The 24592-nt window shown below is 40.3% G+C and overlaps 1 pseudogene; it reads right to left on the bottom strand.

Annotated features, from left to right (window-relative positions):
- Window positions 1–1774: 1774 nt before the first annotated feature.
- Window positions 1775–2478, bottom strand: LOC142451375 (FGFR1 oncogene partner 2 homolog pseudogene; annotated as a pseudogene).
- Window positions 2479–24592: the final 22114 nt, after the last annotated feature.

Here is a 24592-nt window from a genome sequence, read left to right as displayed (position 1 = left end):
GTACACAGAGTCACTGTACCAAAAAGAATTAGTCGACAGCCCACCATTTCAGGAGGTAGCATATGAGGCAGAAGCAGCGGTGCTGAAGGAAGAAGTTAAAGCTGACAGGATGGCCTCAAGCAAGGTTCCAGGAATTGAAGTGTTTCCACTAGCTCATGAAGCACTAGAAGCACTTGCTCAGCTAGGCCAGGAAATTTGGGAGGTCTATATTTGTACCCATTCTGAAGAAAGATGACCCAACAGTGTCCAAACCACAGAACAATACTATACCAATACAGGAAATTTGGTCTTCCTTACATTGAGTTGTAATTCATACTGAAGGTAATAATCCTTAATCTTCATCAGCAAATACTTCAAGTCCTCCTCACTTTCAGCAAGCAGGCTTGTGTCCTCGTATATTATAGATTGTTTATAAACCTTCCTCCAATTTTGATGCCATGTTCTTTTCCTTTTTTTTAGTCTCAGTGTGCTTTATTTAATTCTGACTTGGGATAAGAACTATTTGAGTAAATTGCTATCAAATGAAGGTCTATTATCTAAAAGCCAACAGAAAATTTTAAAATAAAACTTCCATTTAAATTCCATTCAAATAAAGCCCCTCAATGTTGAGTCATTAGCCTTTTACTACCAACTGGACCCTATTAGTCCCTTTCACCAAACTTAAGATAGAAAAATTCTGAAGTGAAAGTAACTTTGAATATTAGTAATAAATGAATTTATACATTAAAATGATTATGTGAAGGAACATATTTTTAGCATTGTACATTCAAGGGCAGAATTTTCTATCTGTTGATTATAATATTTAAATGAACATATTGACGTTTCTTTGACCTTCTTGTTCTTTTATTTCATAATCATTTCAAAATAGGAAAACTAGGTTTCAACGGATACAAAAGACACATTTCTGTGGTGGCCTTTTCCAAACTTACGTGCTGGATGGATATCTGACATGTTGCAAAACATAAAATATACTTCTGAGGCAGATTTTCACTCCTTTTGACTAAAAGGTCAGTAAGAAAAATCTTAGGATTTTCTTAAAATTATAATTTATACTGTTAGTATTGAAGAATAAGCATTTAACATTTCAATTCTGTTAGCTAAATAAGCTACATAAAATCACTATTGACTTAGAACCAAATTTTTCTTTCCGAGTAGTTTCACCTACTAAATATATCTCTTGAAAGATCTTCTTTCTTAGAAAGCAGCATTCGTTCTCTTTCATTCCTGAGATATTTCATACATTTAAGCAATTTATGGAAAACTGTTAGACACGTTTTAATAGCGTAAATAGCTAAAATTAAATCTGCTCTTTATGATGAGTATAAAACATTCTTAAAGCCTTTAAAGCAATTTTACTTAACAAACAAAATAATGGGGAAAAGGACTGACAGTCACGTAAAGCAAACTCTTAAAAGCCATTTGTAAATTCTAAAACCAAACAGGAACGATACTTAGAACTTTCCATTCACAAAGCCATGGTCTAAATTTGTATTTTTAAAGTGGAATAATTCTATGAATCCTGACTTCCTGGAAATATTCAAGATTACCCAAATATCGTCTAGAACTAGCAAAGAGTACTGCTGGGAGCCCTTTTTCTATTCAGTACTCACAGAAAATCCTCCATCTGTTCACAAATTATAAATGGCATATTTTCTACTTTTTAATTGCATTTTCTTATCATTTAAAAATGTAATTGTCCAGTGTGCTGTTCATATGGTGCGTGTATGTACTCAAATTGGTTGACTGAGATTGATTTTTCTGTTACTCAATCCATTCATCTCTCGGTCAGCCCCCGTGACAAGCATGTAGACCAAAGCTCACACGCTGGAAATGCTTCAGCTTTCCTGAGACTCAGGTCACTATTGGTCACCGATGCTGAGAAAGATGTACTTTCCGGCGTGTCATCTTTTCTGAGGTTCAAAAACGACTCCCGAGTTTCTGAAGGATTTCTCTCAAGCCTTTGTTTTCTTGTTCAAGTTGGAATATTCGTTCCTGTTCTTTGCAACCCTGTTGCTCATCGATTTCAATGGCTTTCCTCATTACTGCTGCCATTTCCGTTCTTTGGTCAACACATGCTTGTAATTCCTTGCTGTGTTGCTCTTTTCGCTTCATTATTACACCGGGACCATCTTTTTTGCTTGCCATTAGCAATCTAAACATCTGTTCACGAGACTTGCTCACTAGAAGTTCCAAAGCAGACTGATGGTCTTCCGGGGACATACACAATTCTTTGTTTTCCTGTTGTAATTCTCTGATGTGTCTGTTTTCTTGCTGGATTCCCAGAATTAATGTGGATCATGGCCGATGTCTTGCGACTTCATTAAGCTCTTGAATTTCTTCCTTGTCCTGTTCCATTGCTTCTACTCGCTTGTTGAGAGCTATAGTTTGCTCAATGAGAGATTCTGCTGCATTGTCATGATCTCTGTCTTTCAACAAGAGCTTTAGCATCAGCAAGTGCAACTCAATTGTGCAACTCATTTTCCGGTTTCAATGCCTCGCAGCCACCAGCTGTGATAGCTAAGGACTCAATGCCTTTATCAACAGAGACCTACAGGGCAAGGTATTGCGCACCTGTTCAGCTTCTTCAGAAAGCATACAGAGAACCGGAGAGAGTTACCACAGAGGCAGTGGCCCGGGGGCCCAAGCAGAGCCCGCCATCTCCCCAGGAATACCTTCTCAGATCCGTTCTTTTGCATACAGCCAGATTCTCTGATCATTTGCTCAGCATGTAGCTTGAACAAGATGGTGAGAGCGTACAACCCTGACACACACCTTCAGTGATTTTAAACCATGCAGTATCCCCTTGTTCTGTTTGTCAAAATTGCCTCCTGACCCATGTACAAGTTCTTCATGATCATGATGGAGTATTCTAGAATTCAATTATTCTCAACGTCAAAAAGACCCAAATTCTCACAACTGGACCAATTGTAACATCATAATAATGGATGTTGTCCATTCTTTTTCTCTTGCTTGGATCCACAATCAAGGATCATGGAACTATCAGTCAAGAGAGCAAAAGATGAGTTGCATTAGATACATCTGCTGCAGAAGACCCCTTTAAAGTATTAGAGAGCAAGATGTTACACTGAGGACTAAGGTGCACCTGACCCAGGACATGGCATTGTCAATTGCCTCACATATATGTTAAAGTTGGACATTGGATTAGGAAGAAGAACCAATGCATTTGAAAGGCAGTGCTGGAGGAGAACAGTTAAAGCTCCATGAACTGCTAAAAGCACACACCCAGCTGTCTTGGAAGAAGTAAGGCCAGAGGGTTCCTTTGAGGCAAGTCTGGAGAGACTTCATCTTACACACTTTGGGCATGTTTTCAGAAGTGACTAGTCCCTAGAGAAGGACATCATGCTTGGGAAAGTGAGGGCCAGTGAAAAAGAGGCAGGCCCGCAAGGAGATGGGCTGACACTGGCTGCAGCAATGGGCTCAGGCCCAGGGACAACTGTGAGGCTGGCACAGGACCTGGCAGTGTGTTCTGTTGTGTAGAAGGTTGCTATGGTTCAGAATAGACTTGCTGTCTCCTAACAACAACAATGAGAACAGCACTGGGAATAAAAAGGTCATTAGAAGGTCCCCAAATGCCCTTAGACGTCCCTGATTTAATCCTACATTGTTGCAACATCCCTTGAAATAGAAAGGAATTCCTAGGGTGAGACATTATCCAGGGTAGAACAAACATTTTGGCCTGCTCTAGAATCCTGTCACCTCACACCCAGCCCTCATGTGAAAGCTATGTGAGAGCATGGAACTCAGGGACACAAATTAGCATAATGGCGCATGGGCTTTGTGTTAGTCCGGGTGGACTACAGAAACAAATCCAGGGAGACGCACGAAAGAGCTTTATATACAAGAGCAATTGAATACTGAGAAAACATCCCCATCCAGCTCAGATGAAGTCCATAAGTCCCATCCTAGTCCATTACCGGTGTATAAATTCCCCTTCAGATTTATTCAACACATACAATAACACCAAATGCGGGAAGATCACAGGCCAGTGGGTGGAAAGTCTTGTGGCTCCAGTGGTGGTGGAAGCATCCCAGCACTGGCGTGGGTCTCCACGTGGCTCCTCCAGCTCCAGGGTTTTGGGTCCACCAGCGTAGCTCCATGTGGCTTGTTAGCAGGAAGACAAAGCAGAGAGAACATGTCTGGCCTCCAGTGAGCTATTTCTCTCTGTTGCGTCTCCAAATGAGGTCATCAAGCTGTGGCCTGACTGACAGGCTAAACACCACCCCTTCACTCTTAATAGTCTCAAATTGACACCAGATTATGTAACTACCACCGGTGTTATGAAGTTGATTCTGACTCCTAGTGACCCTATGCACAACAGAATAAAATACATTTTACTGTGGTTGTTTGTGTGTTGCTTGACGCTGGAAGCTCTGCCACTGGTATTTCAAATGCCAACAGGGTCACCCAAAGAGAACAGTTTCAGCTTCTAGACTAAGAACAGACAAGGAAGAAGGACTCTTCCTACTCCAAAGGATGTATCTGCTGAAAATCTTTATACATAGCTTTGGAAACTTATTTCATAATGTTACTATGCAACTTATTGGCATACTCTAAACAATACTTAGCAAAGTTTTCCCAGACCAAAATAAGTCATTGACAAATATTTGCTATGGAAACTTGGAAATTATCTCTGCTTTCTTTCTGACAGTACAGATTACTTTGATGGAAGGAAAAATAAATACTTGGATATAACAAGAATCCTAAATTAAAGCCTAAGCTATTCTTAGTATCCGCTTCTAGAATCAAATACAAATATACCCAGTCTCAACGTTATTGTGTGGATTCATGAACAGAAGTATGCGTCACTGTCTGAAGGTGGATGACTCCATACTCTATTTCCATTTATTTATGTATAACTGATGCAAAACCAATTTGTGATTATGACTCACTTGCCACCCATTTAGAAAACAAGTACATCCTGGATAAGATGTACTGGACATCAAAAAATCACTTACATATTCACCAGAAATTGCATGTCTTCGATTAACTGAGTGTGTCAAATGCTAGTCCCACAAATCTGGGAAGAGTTGCTATGAATATTGGTCAATAGAATTAAAAATAGGAGTGGAAAACATTTCTAAAGCCAATTGGTTAAGACCAAAGACTCCGGAATCAAACTAACCCCAGCTCTATCTGACAAAATATATGTAACTTTGATTATCCTCAAGTCTCTATTCCCTTATCAGTTGTTGTTAGGTGCCGTCAAGTCAGTTCATCGCTCACTACAAGCCTCTCTACAACAGAATGAGACATTGCCCAGTTCCCTCCATCCTCACAACCACTCCTACTCATACGTGAGCCCATTGCCGAAGGCCCTGTGTTAACCCACTTCCCTGAGCGCCTTCCCTTTTGTAGCGGGCACTCCACTTTTCCAAACATGATGTCCTCCTTCAGGGACTGGCTCCTCTTGATGAGAGATCCAAAGTACCTAGGAAGAAGTCTCTCGATCCTTTCTTGTCAGCAGCATCTGTCTGTATTTCTTCCAAGATGGACTGAAGCATTGTGATGGCAATCTTTCCGTGGCATTTTCAATATTTTTATCTAACATAAGAGCTTAATTTGTTTCTTGTTCCTTATTCTTGACCCATCTTTCATATGCACAGCAATGGTTAAAAGTACCTTGGATAGGGTAAGGCACACTTTAGTCTCCAAAGAAACAACATTGCTTTTGAACACTTTGAAGAAGTTTTGTGCAGCATATTTGCCCAATATAACACGTGGCTTGATTTCCTGACAACTGTTTCCATGGTTGTTGTGAATCCAGTTAATCCCAAACAGCTTCATTTTTCACCTCCACTTATTGGGCTGATGTTTATTGACACAATTGTGAAGATTTTTGCTTATGTTTCAGGGTAACCAATACTGAAGGCTGTAGTCTTGGAACTTCAGCAGTAAGTGCCTGAAGTTCTCCTCAAGCAAGATTGCATCATCTGCATGTTACTAATGAGTCTTCCTCCCATCTTAATGCTGGGTTCCTCTCCATAGTCCAGGTTCTCATATAGAATGCCTTGTATTGGCCTGAAAAGGACCAAAATGAGGGCTGCTGAAATGTTCATCTCGTAGGAAACAAGTGCAAATACGTGAATGTCAACATGATCTACCTTAGCATTATACTTTGGAAAGAGTCTGATCCAGAAATTAGAACTCCTGGATTTTCATGTTCTTTCCAAAACCCATCACTGAACAAACGTTTGGCATACGCTCATTCAAAGTAGTGCTGAGTAGAACACTTCAGCATTTATATAGTTGCATTTGTTCCTTTGGAGATTAAGACGTCGGCATTTTTATCTCTTTCTGGCCAATATAAGGCATTCATCAACTCTGATAGCAAAGGTTGTCATGGAAAATTTGGAGTGTGAACTTTTTTTCTTCAAGCTAACTGAGCTTAAAAAATCATTTGATCCCTCCGGAAGTTATTTCTATAACTGAAAAATGAAAAGATTTAGAGTGATGATTCCTCACTATAGTAGTAATCTAGTGCTCCTCTAACAGAAATGCCACAAGCAGATTGGCTTTAGCAGACAGAAAGCTATTCTCTCAGAGTTTACACACTTAAAATTCCACAGGCAGAGCCCGAGCTCTAAGAGAAGACTTTCTGACCTCTCTGGAGGAAGGTCACTGTCTCCTTCAGTAGCTATTGGTCTAGGGTCCCTTGGAGAGCTCATGTGTCTTGGCTTCAACATTATCCATGGTCTAGGAGGTTCTCAGCACAGAGACCTCAGGTCCCAAGAATGAGATCCACTCCCAACTCTTCTCCCTCAGTAGTAGCCAGGTCCCTCTTCTTGTCTAATCTCCCTTTTATATCTCAAAAGAAATTGACTCAGATATAACTTAATCCTATCAATTATCTTCTACCTCGTTAGCATAATTAGGATTGACATAGGATAATTGCATCTGATCACAAAATGGAGGACAATCACATAATAGTGAGAATCTTGGCCAAATTATAGGGACACAATTCAATCTATAGCACTTAATATTTAACCCCATTAAAAAATTCTTTTACATTCATGGATCAAGAGAGATTATTTCCCTAGAAGAGCTTCTGCCAGAAAAACAAATGTCAGTATCCGTAATGCTGATATTCCCTCTATTCTCCACAAATCAGATATTTGTGAGGTTGATTTTGTTGCAAAGATCCTAGAAAAGTGCAGAAGAAATTATGAGGGGTTTGGCCAAGGGCACGTCAAAGATAAGAAAAAAATAAATACAGAAAATAAAGAACATTTATGTCTTCTAATGAAACAATGATTTAAAACCACATTTTGGAACCAAGGAAAACATATGAGAAGGTGAGCAGAAAATGCTTCAATTTTCCTAATATCTGTTCAGTACTGATATCAAAAAATAATAATTAAAGATAATAGTAAGTCTTGGTAAAGCTATCCCTAGTCTATGTATACCCTGAATTAACATACTTTTAAAATTTCTCCTACAAACTCTGGAATGGTGCTGGAATATTAGCTTTAAAATTTTGAAATCTAACCACTTTGGGGAATGACAGGACTTCATTTCAATAATACAGAAAATGAATAATATGAAGAATCTGTCCCAGTACATGTCAAGGCATTATTTCATTTAATTCTCAGCAAGCTGATAATACTCCCTCTAAAGTGGGTCAGAAATATAGATATAATAGATATATTAGGGCCCCTAATGGTAAACGCTAATCAAAGAACAATTACTTCTTTTCATGTGGCTCTGCTTGATACTTGCCCTCATTAAGTGATCACTAAAGAGAGTACTATAGAAAAGTGTGGTGAAGAAAGCTATCAGAAAGAATAATGTCTTAAAGGCTTGTCTTAAAACAATCAACCAAATGAAGGCCAAACATGATGGTGGGACAAGAGAAAGTAAAAGGAAATAGAGGAAAGAACCAGGAGGCAAAGGACATTTATAGAGGTCTAAATATAGGCATGTACATACATAAATATAGACAGACAGATAGATAAAAATGAGAGGGGAATAGAACTATGTACTCATATCTATATGTTAAGAATTAAGGTTGCAGATGGATATTGGACTTCAACTCAAGTACTCCCTCAACACAAGAACACTTTGTTCTAACAATCCGGCATTCTGTGATGCTCACTTCCCAACACAACCACTGAAGACAAAAAGGGTGCATAAGCAAAATGTGGTGAAGAAAGCTGATGGTGCCCAGCTATCAAAAGATATAGCATCTGGAGTCTTAAAGGCTTGAAGATAAACAAGCGGCCATCTAGCTCAGAAGCAACAAAGCCCACATGGAAGAAACACACCAGCTTGTGTGATCATGAGGTGTCAGTGGGATCAGGTATCAGGCATCTAAGTCCGAGAATAAAATCATACCCAATGTGAATGTGGAGAGGAAGGCATGGAGTGGAGACTCAAAGCCCATCTGTATACAATTGGACATCCCCTCACACAGGGGTCAAAGGGAAGAGATGAGGCAGTCAAGGTGCAGTAGAGCACCAATGAAATACACAACTTTCCTCTAGTTCTTTGTTGCCTCCTTCCCCCCAATATCATGACCTCAATTCTACCTTACAAATCAGATTAGACCAGATCATGCACACTGCTACAGATAGGAGCCCAAAACACAGGGATTCCAGAATAGATAAACCCCTCAGGGTCAACAATGAGAGTAGAGATACCAGGAGGATTAGGGGAGGGTGGGGGACAAAGTGGGAAGTGATCACAAGGATCAAACTAGAACCCCCTCCCAGGGGGGTGAATAATGGAGGATGATGTAAGCTATGGAAAAAGTAATCTATAACTTACCAAAGGTTTGTGAGGGAGCATGGTAGGGGGGAGAGAAATAGGGAGCTGATATCAGGAGTTCAAGTGGGAAGAGAATGCTTTGAAAATTATGCTGGTGGCATGTGTGCAAATGTGCTTGACACACTGGATGAATGTGTGGATTGTGGTAAGAGCCCCCAAACATGAATAAATAAATAAATAAATGAACAGATAAATAAATAAATAAATAAATAAATGAATAGATAAATAAATGAATAAATAAATAAATAAAAACCAGTTTTGATGGGTCAGAAAAACAAGCAACCATCAGAGTGAGGTATAAGCTAAGTCCACACAGAAAGAACACGCCAGTCTGTGTGCTCCAAGATGTTTAAATAATAAAATCCAAGATCAGGAGAGGGAATTGTATTAGAACTTTAATTCCGAGTGCCTGGTTTGCCGAAGGTTATGGATGACAGTAAAAATCCAAAGTTTGTAGAATGCCTGCATGGATTAAGCCTTCATGGAATTCTCTCGGACCATTGGCCAGGCATGTGAGTACAAGAAAATTCTTGAAATTGATTGTGGTGATTACTGCATAAATTTCCTGAATATGATTGAACCATTAAATTGTATGATATGTGAAGCATATGTCAATAAAACTATATTTAAGGTAAAATTAAAGAATAAAAATTGAAATTCTACCTAAACAATAAAAAAAACCCACTGCAGTTGAGATGATCCTGACTCATAGCAACCCTCCTAGGACACAGCAGAACTGCCCTTGTGGGTTTCCAAGCCAGTAATTCATCATGGGAGCAGAAGGCCTCCTCTTTCTCCTGTGGAGCAGCTTGTGGCTTCCAACTGCTGAGTTGCAGTTAGCAGCCCAACTCCTAACCAGTGCTCCACTTGTCTCCTCGCAAACAAATCACCTTAATTTAAGAACACATTGGGTGAGTTTAACAATAGGTTGGAAACCGTAGAAGACACAATTAGTAAAAATCACAAAGAGAATAATGAAAATTTTTCAAACAGAAACCTTCGTGTGTATATATATATATATATATATATATATATATATATATATAAAGATTTGGATGGGAATGTTACATATGCATACACAAATTTATTACCTAACTGATAGCAGTATATTGTTATACTCACTCAAAAGCTAAACTAACTGCTATCCAGTTGATTCCAACACCTAACAACTGCATAAGTCATAGGAGAACTACCCCCGGGGAGTTCTGGACTGTAAGTCTTTATGGAAGTAGAAAGCCTCATTTTTGCTCTCTTGGGCAATGGCGGGGGCGGGGCTCGAACAGCTGACAACAAAGACTGCAGCCCAGCACATAGTCTATTGTGCCACCAGAGCTTCTATTGCTATTACTACAGCACATAAACTGTAACCTAATATTAGAGTTGTATGCTGTTCTACAGGATTTGAACGCATGTAGACTGATATACAATGCTTAAAGACAAGCATTTAATGATTATACAGAATGCCCATAATATATTGTTGATTGGGAAAATTTTATCTCAGAGTGACATATAAGCTAGTACATATAAATTACATATATATGCAATCATTTTTACAAATAATAAATACATATTTTATTTGCACAAGTGGTTTAAACACAAACCAATAGTCTGGAAGGATGTACACCAAGGATATATAGGATCTAATAGTGGATTGATGAAGACTTCTACTTATTACTCCATTACATTTTGTTTAATGTAGAGCATAAGAAAAAAAATAGCAATAACATAAGGTGATTTCACATTTAAGGAATATAAAACTCAGTGTATTTTAAACTATTTTTCTTTCACTAGCATTTTATTTCACAAAAATATATATGTTTTATAAGAAAGACAAACTAACCTATATCGATATATATAATATACATGTTTTGTTATATATAATCACTCATTCCCACCGTTTAATAATAGCCACTGTCAGCACTTTGTGATTACTCCTGAAAAAATCTGTAATGTACATACTTATAGTTTGTTTTATTAAATATGTACATGCTGTAAATATTATTTTCAACCATATTTTTCATTTAAAAATATATTATAGATTTTATCATAATACTCTAGCCGTGTTTCAACAATCAGGTTATAAGTTTCCATGCACATTCAGAACACTGATTTTTTTTAACCTGAATATATTTTGATCTGACAGAAGAAAGCAATACAAGAACATAAGGAAACAGATATTCAGCTGATGGACGTATAAATTAATATAATTATTCTAGAGGACCAATGAAAATTTTCCAACCCTTGATAATTTATAAATTACCAAAGGTTCATGAGGGAGAGAGGGGAGGGAAGGAAAGGGAAAAAATGAGGAGCTTATACTAAGGGCTCAAGTAGAAAGAAAATTTTTTAAAAATGATGATGGCAACAAATGTAAAAATGTGCTTAACACAATGGATATATGTATGCATGTATTGTGATAAGAGCTGTATGAGCCCTCAATAAAGTGGTTAAAAAAGAAATAAACCAAAGTTGACCAATGGTTACCATGGGTGAAGGAGGAAGAGTTTTTGCTCAGGGGACATTGAGTTTATGTTAATTGTGGTAGAATAATTTGGAAAAAGATATAAATAATGGTTGAACAACATGAAGAATCTAATCAATGGCACTGAATTATACATATATTAGTTGTAGAATTTTAAAATGTTTGTTGTGCATATTTTTACCACAATTAAAAAATTAATTATAAGAATAGCGATGAGTACAAGGATGAAGAAAATGTTCAATATTGATTATGGTAATGATTGTACAACTCTTCTTGATATGATTCACTATAGTATGATATGTGAACAAAGTGCCAATATAACTGTTAATAAATAAATAAGCCCCCATAACATTTTTTTACAACCCAATGACCTAGTAGATGCACAGAATCACTGACACCTATGTACAGACACAGGTTGCAAGTATTTGCATTACATATTTTATGTAGTGGGAAAATATCAGAACACTAGAAAGAAAAATACTGGTCATTGGAAAATTAATCAATAAAATAAGGGCAGAGATGAAATGGGATACTGCTTAGTAGTTATTCATGTATTCATTCCTTTTTAAACAAACCATGAAATCCTGGGGAATCTCCGTATTTCACAAATCAGTCATTGAAAACATTATGGAGCAAAATTCTTCTGGGACTTACATAGGATTGCTATGCTTTGGGATTGACTCAATGGTAGTTACCATTTTACCGTGTGTCAGCCTCCATGCTTGGAGCTGGTAAGCAAGGCTCACAGATGCCTTCTGTGTAGTCTACTGCACAGACAGAGTCAAAACAATGCCTTTGACTGATGCCATTCAGTAAGTCAGAAAATGATGAATACAGTGGGCAATGAAAAGAAGATCAGGGGAAATTGTAGTGTTAAATGACATAGTCCACGTTTCATGCCAGGCCTCATTGACATTGGAGAAAAACTTGGAAAATGTCTTGGGGTTAAGAGGACAACACTGAAGCTGCAGCTTAGGAAGAGGGACATGTCTGATTAGAGAACATGGGAGCAAATGAAGCGGGAGGAAGAGAGAGTGGAGAACATCCTGGCCCAACAAGTTTGAAGACAAGATTCCTGCTCAGAGCAGCCAGTCCACAGAGAAGACCATATGGACGGCCCCACTATGAGTCACGACATCCCTCACTGACCCATAGCCCTATAGGGGTCAACACTGGAGACGACACAATGTGGGAATTGTGCCTGATCTGATCCTACCACACTGAGGCAAAACACTAAAGGCATGTTCTGCAACAAAGTCCCCGGGGTATACCATAAATAAACTTTGGTGTCCCGTCCTGCGGGACATTCACCGTGGATCCTGGAGGAGAGAGTGGGAATTGGGGGAGTACAAGAGGCACGGAGAATGAGGACAAGACAATATCCTGATCAAGTCCTGTTTTAATGAACAAAGAGTCACAGCTTATAACGGCCAGCCAAGGGGGGGGGGGAGCCTCAACCGCACATGCAGGTTAGGCTACCTTGGCAACAGGCCAATCAGAGAGTTCAGGGGAGCGTGCCCTGCCCCTGAGTCAGTAAGGGCTTACAGTCTTCAATTAGGTACGCAGAGGAGTGGCATGTACATGCAAATCAAGCATAGGGGAAGACGATCTTTTGCCCAATCAAGGGGATGCAGGGCACGGGTGCTTATCTAAAGAGCATCACCCATTGTTTGCTCAAGCTTTACAAATGCAGTGCTCTGTCACTTAGGCTGGGGTAGAAGAATGTCCAGAGCTCAGGCTAATAAATTCCAAGTAATGGCCGGGCCTCACGGCTCCAGGCAAGTCCTAATAAATTCCAAGTAAGGGCCGGGCCTCATGGCTCCAGACACTTTGGGGCCGAGGTTTGGCACCCCATCAGACTCAACCAGAAAACACTCCCAAAGGCCAACAAACAGTCCTTGAACTGACTACAGGTTTTTCTTTTTTGTCATTGGCTTTTGGTTGTTGTTGCTTGCTTTACTTTTGTTGCTTTGTTTTTCCCTGTCTTTGTGTGTGTGTGTGCATGTTATTATCTCTGCAAGTCTGTCTAAATAAGATAGGCTGGATGAACAATCTGGAGGACAAAACAATGGGACTGACAGTTCTCGCTCGAGAGACATGGGAGAGGGAAAGGTGGGAGGAAAGGAAGCGGTGTTAACAAACCCAGGGACAAGGGAAAAACAAGTGATCCAAATTGGTTTTTAGGAGGATATAGAAGGGCTGGTAGGGCATGATCATGGGTAATATAACTGAGAGGAATTACTGAAACCCAAATGAAGGCTGAGCATGATAGTGGCACAAGTGGAAAGTAAACGGAAATAGAGGAAAGAGCTAGGAGGCAAAGGGCATTTATAGAAATCTAAATACAGACATATACATATGTAAATATATTTATATATGATGAAGAGAAAATAGATCTATGTGCATATATTTATAGATTCAGTATTAAGGTAGCAGATGGACCTTGGACCTCCACTCAAGTACTCCCTCAATGCAAGAATATTTTGTTCTATTAAACTGTCATCCCATGATGCTCACATTCCCGACATGATTGCTGAAGACAAAGTGGGTGCATAAGCAAATGTGGTGAAGAAAGCTGATGGAGCCCAGCTATCAAAAGATCTAGCATCTAGGCTCTTAAAGGCTTGAAGGTAAACAAGCAGTCATCTAGCTCAGAAGCAACAAAGTCCACATGGAAGAAGTACACTAACTTGTGTAATCACAGGGTGCCGAAGGAATCAGTTATCAGGCATCAAAGAACAAAAAAATCATATCATTGTGTGCTCACCTTCCCGATAAGATCCCTGAAGAAAAATGGGTGCATTAGCAAAAGTGAAGAAAGCTGATGGTGCCTGGCTATCAAAAGATATACTGTCTGGGGTCTTAAAGGCTTGAAGGTAAATAAGCAGCCATCTAGCTCAGAAGCAGCAAAACCCACATGGAATAAACACGCCAGCCTGTGTGATCACAAGTTGTTGATGGGATCAGGTATCAGGCATCAAAGAACAAAATTTAAAAAAACATATTATTGTGAATGAGGGGGAATGTGGAGTGGGGACCCAAAGCCCATCTGTAGGCAACTGGACATCCCCTTACCGAAGGGTCGAGGGGAGGAGACGAGCCAGTCAAGGTGCAGCATAGCAACGATGAAACATACAACTTTCCTCTAGTTCTTAAGTTTCCTCTTCCCCCCTCCCCCCACTATCATGATCCCTTACAATTCTACCTTACAAATCTGGTCACACCAGAGGATGTACACTGGTACAGATAAGAACTGGAAACACAGGGAATCCAGGATGCATGATCCCTTCAGGACCAGTGCTGAGAGTGGCGATACCAGGAGGGTGGGGTGGAAATAGGGAACCAATTATAAGGATCTACATATAACCTCCTCCCTAGGGGATGGACAACAGAAAAGTGGGTGAAGGGAGACGTTGGACAGTATAAGATATGACAAAATAATAATAATTTATAAATTATCAAGGGTTCATGAGGGAGGGGCAGCAGGGAGGAAAGGGGAAAAATGAGGAGACAATACCAAGGGCTCAAGCAGAAAGCAAATATTTTGAGAATGATGATGGCAGCAAATGTATAAATGTGCTTGACACAATGGATGGATGTATGGATTGTGATAAGCATTGTACGAGCCCCCAATAAAATGATTTTATAAGAAAGAAAAATTAACTAAAAAAAGTTTTTTTAAAGAAAAGAAAATGTCTGGGAGATAGCCAGGTGAACATCAAGGGTAAAGCAGTCCAAGTAATGGAACGTCCAGGGCAACAGTCGTGAGGTGGGAGCACATAGAAGACGTTCAAGGAGAGCAAGGAGGGGCGTGTGATGAGAAAGGTAACAAAGGAAAAGGGGGATCCAAAGGAAAAGGGGGACTCCAGCTGCAACTCCGAGGAGGGTCTCAACATGTTCATTCCTCAAAAGCAGCGTTGTGTGAAAGCTCAAGTGGCAAAATGATTTTACTGCATGATGCTATTCAAGTAAATTCTAAAGCATCCAAACCAATACTATACATGGGTTTTAAAAACCTTGATGTGCAAACAAAACTCTGGGGGTTTAGGGATAGAAAGGAAGTAAAGTCAAGGAAGACTTGAAGTTTACGTAAAATAGTTATAAAGGACAATTAGTTCCTATAACAGTGGGCTCAGAAAAGATTGTGGGAGAAGGGGTTAAAAGATAATGAAATTTTCCAGAAAATTTTTGCAGCCCCTTCATATTGTTTATATGCATTCAAAATATACACATATTTTTATGAGGTTGCACACACACACATACACACACATTTAATTTGGAAGGCTATTAGGACGTGGTAACAGGAGAGACCAGCCCGGAAAAGACCGTCAGGGTTAGTCAAGTAGCAAGTCAGTACAAATGAGAACGCTGTCAACGAGGAGTGATAGAAGGGCTGCAATAATGGGCTCAAAGCTAACGGTTGGAAGGATGGGCCGAGAGTGCGCAGGGTTGTGTTCTTTTGTACACAGGGTTGCTATGAGTCAGAACCACCCAATGGCACATGACAACGATAGCATAAGAAATATTACAGCAAAATGCCAACACTTAGGAAAGTGGGACCATGAGGAGTGATTTTATTTTTTGCATGGTTTAAAAACATATTTTTAATATATGGAAAGAAATAAAAATAGTTAATTAAAATCTCTTTTAATAACCTTCCAGTCATACTACATTTTCTTGAATTTTTCTTCTCCAATTGTTCCATGCTTTAGGTATTGGACATTTGTATAAGAGAAACATCACAGATGATGGTCTTAACACAGAAAATATATTCTCTCACAGTTGAGGAGGTTAGAAGTCCAAATCCACTGCAAGGCTTTGAGGAAAGGTCCTCATTCCTCTGCTCTTCCGTAATCTTCAAGTGTCATGCCATGTATCTGCTTCCTTGATCAGCTCTTTTAACATCCTGTAAGAGAATGACTCAGAACACAACCTACGCTAATTCTGCCTAATTAGCATAACAAAGACATCCCATTTGCAAATAGTATTATAGCCCCGGGCATGTTTGTTGTGGTTAGGTGCCTTCAAGTCATTTCTGACTCTTTAAAAGCCAATAACCAACAAATGTACAAATGTGCTTGACACAATGGCTATATGTATGGATTGTGATGTGTACGGGCCCCCAATAAAATGATTTTTTTAAGCCAATAACAACTCTACATACACCAGAAGGAAACAGACAGCGAAGTCAAGATTTACAGCACGTACTTTGGGAGACACAATTCCATGCATAAAATTCCAACCAATCATGGTAAATGTTGTCATTTTGATTCACTTGTGGTCCAATTCTGTTGTTCGGGTCCATTGAGTCGGCTATGACCCAGAGTGTTTCTTGGAGACAAGGATGGCAAGATTTGGGACATATTGTCAGGAGAGATCAGTCCCTGGAGAAAGCCATCATGTTTGGTAAAGCGGAGGGCCACTGATGGAGAGGAAGGCTCTGCACAAGAGGGATTGATGCCATGGCTACCATAGACTCAGGCGTAGGGTCAACGTAAGGACGGGTGTGTGCATGCAGTGCTTCATTCTGTAATGCATAGAGTTGCTGTGGGTTGTAGCCAACTCAGGGGCACCTAACAATGGCAACAGTCCTCACACTGATAATGCCATAATGCTTCCCAGGCCTTCCCAGGCACAAACCAACTTCTGATGATTACAATCCCTTGAGCAACAATCTGAGCATTATGCCTGCAGTTGAAAAACATAATGAAACAGAATCACGCAAAAATGCTTTTCAGGAGCTCTGATGACACACCAGGTAGCCCACCCATCTCTATCTGCTCTTATAAAGATGACAGCCTAGAAAAACCCAGGACAGTTCCACGCTGTCACGTGCGGTCACTGTGAGTAGAACTCCACTCGATGGCCCTATCCACAACAGAGTGCCTTTGCACCGTGAACATTTAAACATGACTCTAGCTTTCTTCTCTAACTCTAAGGAGCCCTGGTGGTGCTGTAGGGTAAACGCTGGGCTGCTAATCTCAAGGTCAGTGGTTCAAACCCACCAGTTATTCCTTGGGAGAAAGAAGAGGTTATTTGCTTCCATCAAGATGCACAGCCTTGGAACTGTTTCATAGGGTCCTTAAGAGTCTGAATCAACCCCACAGCAGTGTGTTTTGATGGAGGGTATATAGGAAAGCGTATGTATCACATTTTGAAACGTGTTTACATCCATATATTTGGCAATAGGAAAAAGGTTTCCTTACTTGAAAAGGCTACACAAATGCCAGCTGAGAACACTGGATCAATCTTCATTCCCTTTAAAAATGATTCTTGCTTAGGTGACAACCCACGTTTTCTTCCTTCCTTCCCACGTTTTCCGCTCTCTCAGGAGCGTTGTCTGAAGAGCAGGGGTTTGCGTGTCTCTATTTCCAGGGCTCCCGCTGCTGCTGCTTATTCACCACCTGATGTCTTAATGCTGTTTGCAGCGCCACGGTTGGCCACTGTGGAGGTAATTTTGATATAATCACACTAGATTTATGACTTGGGGACAGGGCTCACGGGAGGAATGGATGAAGCCTTAAAGTGAACACAGAATCACAAAGGAAAACCGGAAGTGGGAGAATTTTCAGCCGAATGATCTGTCGTGGTTTCCTAAACTTAAAAATAAAACTCACAGGCTCACTTTTCCCCCGGAGTGCTTTTAAAATTCCGTTTCCAGGTAGTTATTGAAGTCATTAACTTCTCCACAGCTAGAATTCTGACAAGAGAGGCAAACTTGGCTACTGTAAAAATGTCAGAACTGAAAGTCGATTGCGTGGAGCCTGGGGAAGTGCGCCAGGTAAACCAGGAGCTGCTTAGGACGTCTGCCCAACCCAGAAATGACTGCCCTGCTTCCATCCCATGCACACACTTTCCGACGCGGTCCTGCTGGCTTAGTCGGCCTCAGAAACAGATTCATCCACTTCAGTCTAAGCTGTAAATCTACTGTCGAGAGTCGCAGTGAAATTGAAAACAGCCCCAGCTAAAATTAAACAGAAGAAATAAACCGCACAATGCAGCCACTGGGGGTTGGCAAACACAGATGGGCTGGGGCTGAGCCAGGCCAGCCTCGGGGGTTGTGAAACCTTAGCTGTGCTGCGTTGTGGGTTTCTATGACGTGCCGTTGCTTGGTTTATTCAACTTTTTCCACACTGGCCGCTCTGCCCCTTAGAAACCCTTAAAACTGAACATTCTGTTCAGCCTGATGGCAGGGACCGAATAATAGAAAGATAGGGCGGTAGAGGTGAGGACTCTGTCTCAGACTAGCTACACACTGATATGAAGAGAGCAACAAATTCCCACAGAAGTGAGTGTGATGCCCCAGCCCAGTGTGACTCCCAGCAAGTCATGCTCCTGTGGCGCCCCAGCGCCGCGCATAGCTTGGGTCTGGCTGGGGCTTACTGCTAAACCACCAACTATGGCAAAGGGGAGGGCTTGTCACTTCTCCAACACTGTGTATTTGTATGTATAAGATGCCATAAAGAAAATATAAATATCATTGTATATGTTGTAAATCTGCCTAACAGGAGCCCTGGCTTTGGCTGTGAACCACAAGGCCTATGGTTTGAATCACTCTGTACGAGAGAGAGGATCCCTGGAAACTAGTCCTCCTCTGTCCTGTAGGGTCACTAGGAGTTGAAATCGACTCACTGGCAGTGGGCATATAAATATAAAACATATAGTTCATAATGTATAGTATAAATATAATCATATATATCATAGACATCTGTACAAATACAATTTCATTTATGAACTTATTGATGTATAATTTCATGTATATTCTTTTTCCTGTTGGCTTTAAGGAATCCAGTTCCTATGATCGAATGGCCTAGGACTTGGCCTCTGATCTTAACCTGGCTCCTTGCCTTTGTCTCATGGTCTCATGTCACACTCTTTGGTGTCTCTGATCTTGGTCTTCACCACCTCAGACAGATATCTTGAATAATACAAAGAGTCTCCTAGTGACTCTTCTTGCCTGCGATGGTCTTGGAATTCTGTGTTTCTGATCTGAGATGTCTCATTTTTATTTGGAGATAAGACTTTCATCTTTTGGCAGACCAGACCCCCAAGGAAATAAAGAGTGGTGATTTGATCACATTGTCTAAAAAAATGGAGACAATCCTGCCATTAGCATGTCAGAAAACAAACAAACAAACAAACAAAACATATTGCTGAGAACGAGGGGGGGATGGAACAAACACCCCAAACCCATCTGTAGACACTGGGACAACCCCTCACAGAAGGGTCACAAGGAAGGGATGACTCAACCAGGGCGCAGTATAGCACTGATGAAACACACAATATTCCTCTGGTTCTTTGAGGCTTCCTCACCCCCCACTTTCATGACCCCAGTCCTGCCTTTCAGTTCTGGCTAGAACAGAGCATGTACACTGGTATACATAAGAGATTATAAAAGGTCAGATAAACCCCTCAGGAAGAGAAATGGAAGTAGTGATACCAGGAGGGTTGAGGAATGGTGGAGAGAGGAAGAGAGGAAAGGAGAACCAATCACAATGATGGATACATGACCACAAACACCCTAAGGGAAGAAACAATAGAAAGTGTGGGGCAGATATGAAAATAATAATTTATCAAGGAGTCACAAGGGTGGGAAGGAGGGAAAAAAGTGGAGCTGATACCAAAGGCTCAAATAGAAAGTAAATGTTAAGACAAATGGGTATATAAGCAAATGTGGTTAAGAAAGCTGATGGTGCCTGGCTATCAAAAGATATGGCATCTGGGGTCTTAAAGGCTTGAAGGTAAACAAGTGGCCATGTAGGTCAAAAGCAACAAAGCCCACATGGAAGAAGTACACCAGCCGGTGTGATCACGAGATGTCGAAGGGATCAGGTATCAGGCATTAAAGAACTAAAAAACATATCACTGTGAATGGTGGGGGGAGTGCGGAGTGGGGACACAAAGCCTATCTGTAGGCTACTGTACATCCCCTTACAGCAAGGTCACGGGGAGGAGACGAGCCAGTCAGGGTGCAATATAGCAACAATGAAACATACAACTTTTCTCTAGTTCCTAAATGCTTCCTCACCTGCCCCTGTCCCCCCTCCCTCCCAATATCATGATCCCAATTCTACCTTAAAAATATGGCTAAACCAAAGGATGTACACTGGTATAGATAGGAACTGGAAACACAGGGAATCCAGGACAGATAATCCCTTCAGGACCTGTGCTGAGAGTGGCGGTACTGGCAGGGTGGAGGGAGGGTAGGTTGGAAAGGGAGAACTGATTACAGGGATCTACATATAACCTCCTTCCTGGTGGATGGACAACAGAAAAGTGGGTTAAGAGAGATGCCAAACAGTGTAAGATATGACAAAATAATACTAATTTATAAATTATCAAGGGTTCATGAAGGAGGGGAGAGCAGGGAGGGAGGGAGGAAAATGAGGGCCTGATGCCAGGGGCTTAAGCAGAGAGCAAATGTTTTGAGAATCATGTGGGCAATGAATGTACAAATGTGCTTTACACAATTGGTGTATGTAGGGATTGTGATAAGAGTTGTAAGAGCCCCTAATAAAATGACCTTTTAAAAAAATGAGCCATCACACCACACTCAGTTACATAATGCCAAATGTGTCCTCAGAGTGAGTCCTTCACCAAGATAGTTATCAGCTGTTCCTAGTGCTCCATGCCTCCTCTTTGCTACCAATCAGGGCCAAAAAAACCTTTGTTCTAATTTGTCTCCTCGTGGCACAGGGATGGGCTGTGATCCACAAAAGCGCGGTTTTGAAACCACCAGCTGCTCCTTGGGGAAAAGGACATTCTACGCCCATTGACAGTTCAAGTCTTGAAAACCAAAGAGGCACTTCTGCCCTGGTCTCTGGGGCACTGTGAGTCAGCATCGACTCAGTGGCAGTCTAGTTGGTCTGGTTTTGGATCCAATGTTCTCAGCAAAATTCCTGAGATTCACCATGATTGGTTGACGGCCCTCAAAACCCCAGCTTCTTCTTCTTTTGTTTTCAAGCCCAGCTTCTAAACCAATCTTTGTATGCCAATTCTGTTTGAAATGTGTTGGCATACGTGCACACATTCCTTTCTCAGAATTCAGTTCGATGCTTTCTTGACCATAGATCACCACTAAGCAAGCAAAGAGATCCTTTGCAAACTCTGATTTGCCTCGGCATGGCCCCTGTTCCACCCTTCAAGCTGAGCATAGAAACAGAAGGAAAATGAATCACAATTAGGCAAGGGGACATAGAACGCTACTAAGAAATTTCTCTGAAAATCGTGATCAAAGAGGTGATATAGGTGCTATTCCGGACCTAGGAGGAAGGAGTCACCATGGAGTCATCTGGAAGTCCGTGCCTGAGAGTCCTCATAGGTCACCCAGTCAACAGTACGAGTGATAGAGTAGCATCTCGGTAGAAAGGCCTTGGACTTTGTTGCTGCTAAAAAATTAGTCTTAGCAAGCAGAGGAGTGGGCACGGGAGGGCACCCTTCCCACCCTGCATATGCCCAGTGGCACAAAGACCATGCACTGGAAGTGACTGAAGATGTGATTCTAGGTCTTTTTCCAGGCCCTTTTGAAAATAAATCAAAGGATTTATTTTCAGGGTTCTCATTTCTTCCTCCAAGACTAATTATATTTGAAATATTTTGGCATACACGTTCCTTTGTAGAATCCAGTTCAGTTCTCTCTTGACCATTGATCACTACCAGGCAAGCAGAGATATCCTTTTATAAGGAGTTACAATAGGGCGTCTAAGGATCTAGTAAAATATTTACTGGTAATAAAAGTTATTTTTAGGAACAGAAAGAACTTAGAAATGGTCTGATTCATGATTTTTTGGCTGTAATTTTTAGACCCTAAGTTCACAGTTGAGTTAATTATAAGCCTTAATTCATGACACACTAAATAATTCACATTTGCTACCCGATTCAAGGACCTAGGGTCTACCACAAGAATAGGGGCACTTTTTCAATGACAAGGAATTATACTGAAATACTCTTTTATATCTTAAAATAAACTGGGTTTACAATAGGTTTAAAAGCCATTGTGGAAACAGTTGAAAGCAATCTGATCTCTGCACAAAGCAGAACAAGCAAAATAGAAATATTTTTATTAAAAGTTCATTTTATTGGGGACTCTTACAGCTCTTATAACAATCCATATATCAATTGTATCGAGCATACTGGTATATATGTTGCCATCCTCATTTTCTAAACATTTACTTTCTTTTGAGCCCTTGATATCAGCTTCACTTTTTTCCTCCCTCCTCCCCTCCTAACTTCATAACTCCTTGATAAAGTATAAATTATTATTATTTTCTTATCTTACACCGACTGCTGTTCCCCTTCCCCACAGTTTCTGTTGTTCACCCTTGGGAGGGTGGTTTTGTATAAATCATTGTGATCTGTTTCCCCTTCCTTCACTCCTTTCCCCAGCTTTCCCCTACCCTCCTGGTATCACTACTCCCCTTCCTGTTCCTGGATTCCATGTACCTGAGCTCTGGTCTAACCTGCAGTGAAAGGTAAGACTGGGGTCATGATCATGGGGATTGAGGAAGCCTGAAAAAAACCCAGAAGAATATTGTGTGCTTCATCTGAGTTATACTGCCCTGGCTGACTCATCCCTTCCTTGTGACATTCTGTGACGGGATGTCCCATTGTCTACAGATGGGTTTGGGGTCTCTGCTGTGACCTGCCTCATTTTTAATAATATGGTTTTGTTTGTTAAAATAGAAAATTTTGTCAGAAACCTATCCCTAACAACAGAGGGAAAGATAAGAGCAATGAAAATAATAAAGAGAAGTCATTTAAACTGTTGAAGATAAAGTTTATGACCTGAAATGTAAACCTCCACCTAACTTACAATTTTTCAAAAAATTTAATAAATAAGCAAATGCCAGTATCTCCTTGTGTAGCAGCTAATAATGATGATGATGATGATGATGATGATGATAAATAATACAGAGAGAAGATAATATCAGAGTCAAAACCATTATGTTGCTCACAGTTGTATAGCCAGTAGGTGAGGGGACGAGCTCCGTGGGGTTTCCAGACCATGCACCTTCAGAAGCAGATTAGAGGACAGGGTCTTTCACGCCTCTGACTAGGTCTGAATCACCTCCTTTCATCTATGAACCTGCTTAGCCCCTTATATTACTCAGGGACTCCAGCAATAATCTTATATTCCCTTCCGGGAAATAGATAAAATTTTCAAATACTCTTCACTTGCAAACATTATTTTAGATACTTGAGAGTGCAACCCAGACCCTGGATGAAACAGACCCTACACAGACAGCAGATACCGACGTAGGCAGATACTGATTAGACATGTCTACTTTAGATAAAAGTAATCAATTTAAGGAGAGATATAGAAGTGAATTTAGCATAATTTTCAAAAACACATGCTATTACAAACAAAGGGTGGGATGGGGTGGCAAAATACCTATCAAGCAAATATTGTATTGCCCTCCTATTTCTCTAAAATAAGATAGAAATTATTCTTTAAAATACTCTTTATTGTAGCAAGGCCCACATAAACAGATAAGGGCATATTTTACACATATATAAATCTCCACAAAGATGACAGAGCCTAGGTGACAGCACCTTGATCCACAACTTGAACATCTGAGAAGGCACCAACCTCTGATCCCCAGTTATCATCCCTCCCTAGATATAAAATCCCCTCTCAAAACTTCTAGCCTCTGCATGAGCTTTGTCAGTCCTTAACATGGGGGCTCTCGTGGGTTACAAGTTGAGCTTCCACCTGCCAGATCAGCAATTCAAACACATCAGCCTCTTGCTTCTCCCATAAAGATTTTTAAAGCCTCAGAAAGCCTACATGGACAGGTGTATTATTTTGGCCTATAAGGTTGCTGTGAGTTAGAATCAGCTTGATAGCAGTGAAGTGATTTTTTTTCTTTTTAAAATTAATTGTTTAATTAATTGATTAAAATAAAATTTTAAAATAAAATTAATTTAATCAGGGCTCTTACAACTCTTATCACAATCCATAGATACATCCATCATGTCGGGCACAGTTATACATATGTTCCAATCTGCATTTCTATTATTCTTTTTTAAATTCATTTTAATTAGGGCTCATGCAACTCATATCACAATCCATTTTTGTCATACCCAATATTTATATAAATGGGCCCATGGAACCTATCTCCTCTCAGTGAAAAATATAACATTTCACAGCAACATTTCTTTATTTTCATTGTTGTATAATGTCCACTACAATAATGTATCAATGTATTTTTCTGTTTACGGAGACATCCTATTGAAATGGGCATTATGGATGTCTCCTGTTTGGGATCATTTTTTGGTCATATTACGTTGATGCAGTCTTATAGTGATAGAAAAAAAATTCCTACA

This window comes from Tenrec ecaudatus, chromosome 6 (genome assembly GCF_050624435.1).
Source record: "Tenrec ecaudatus isolate mTenEca1 chromosome 6, mTenEca1.hap1, whole genome shotgun sequence".
In the NCBI taxonomy this organism is placed as follows: Eukaryota; Metazoa; Chordata; class Mammalia; order Afrosoricida; family Tenrecidae; genus Tenrec; species Tenrec ecaudatus.
The sequence above is the reverse complement of the archived record's forward strand: the minus strand, read 5'-3'. Positions and strand labels throughout refer to the sequence as shown.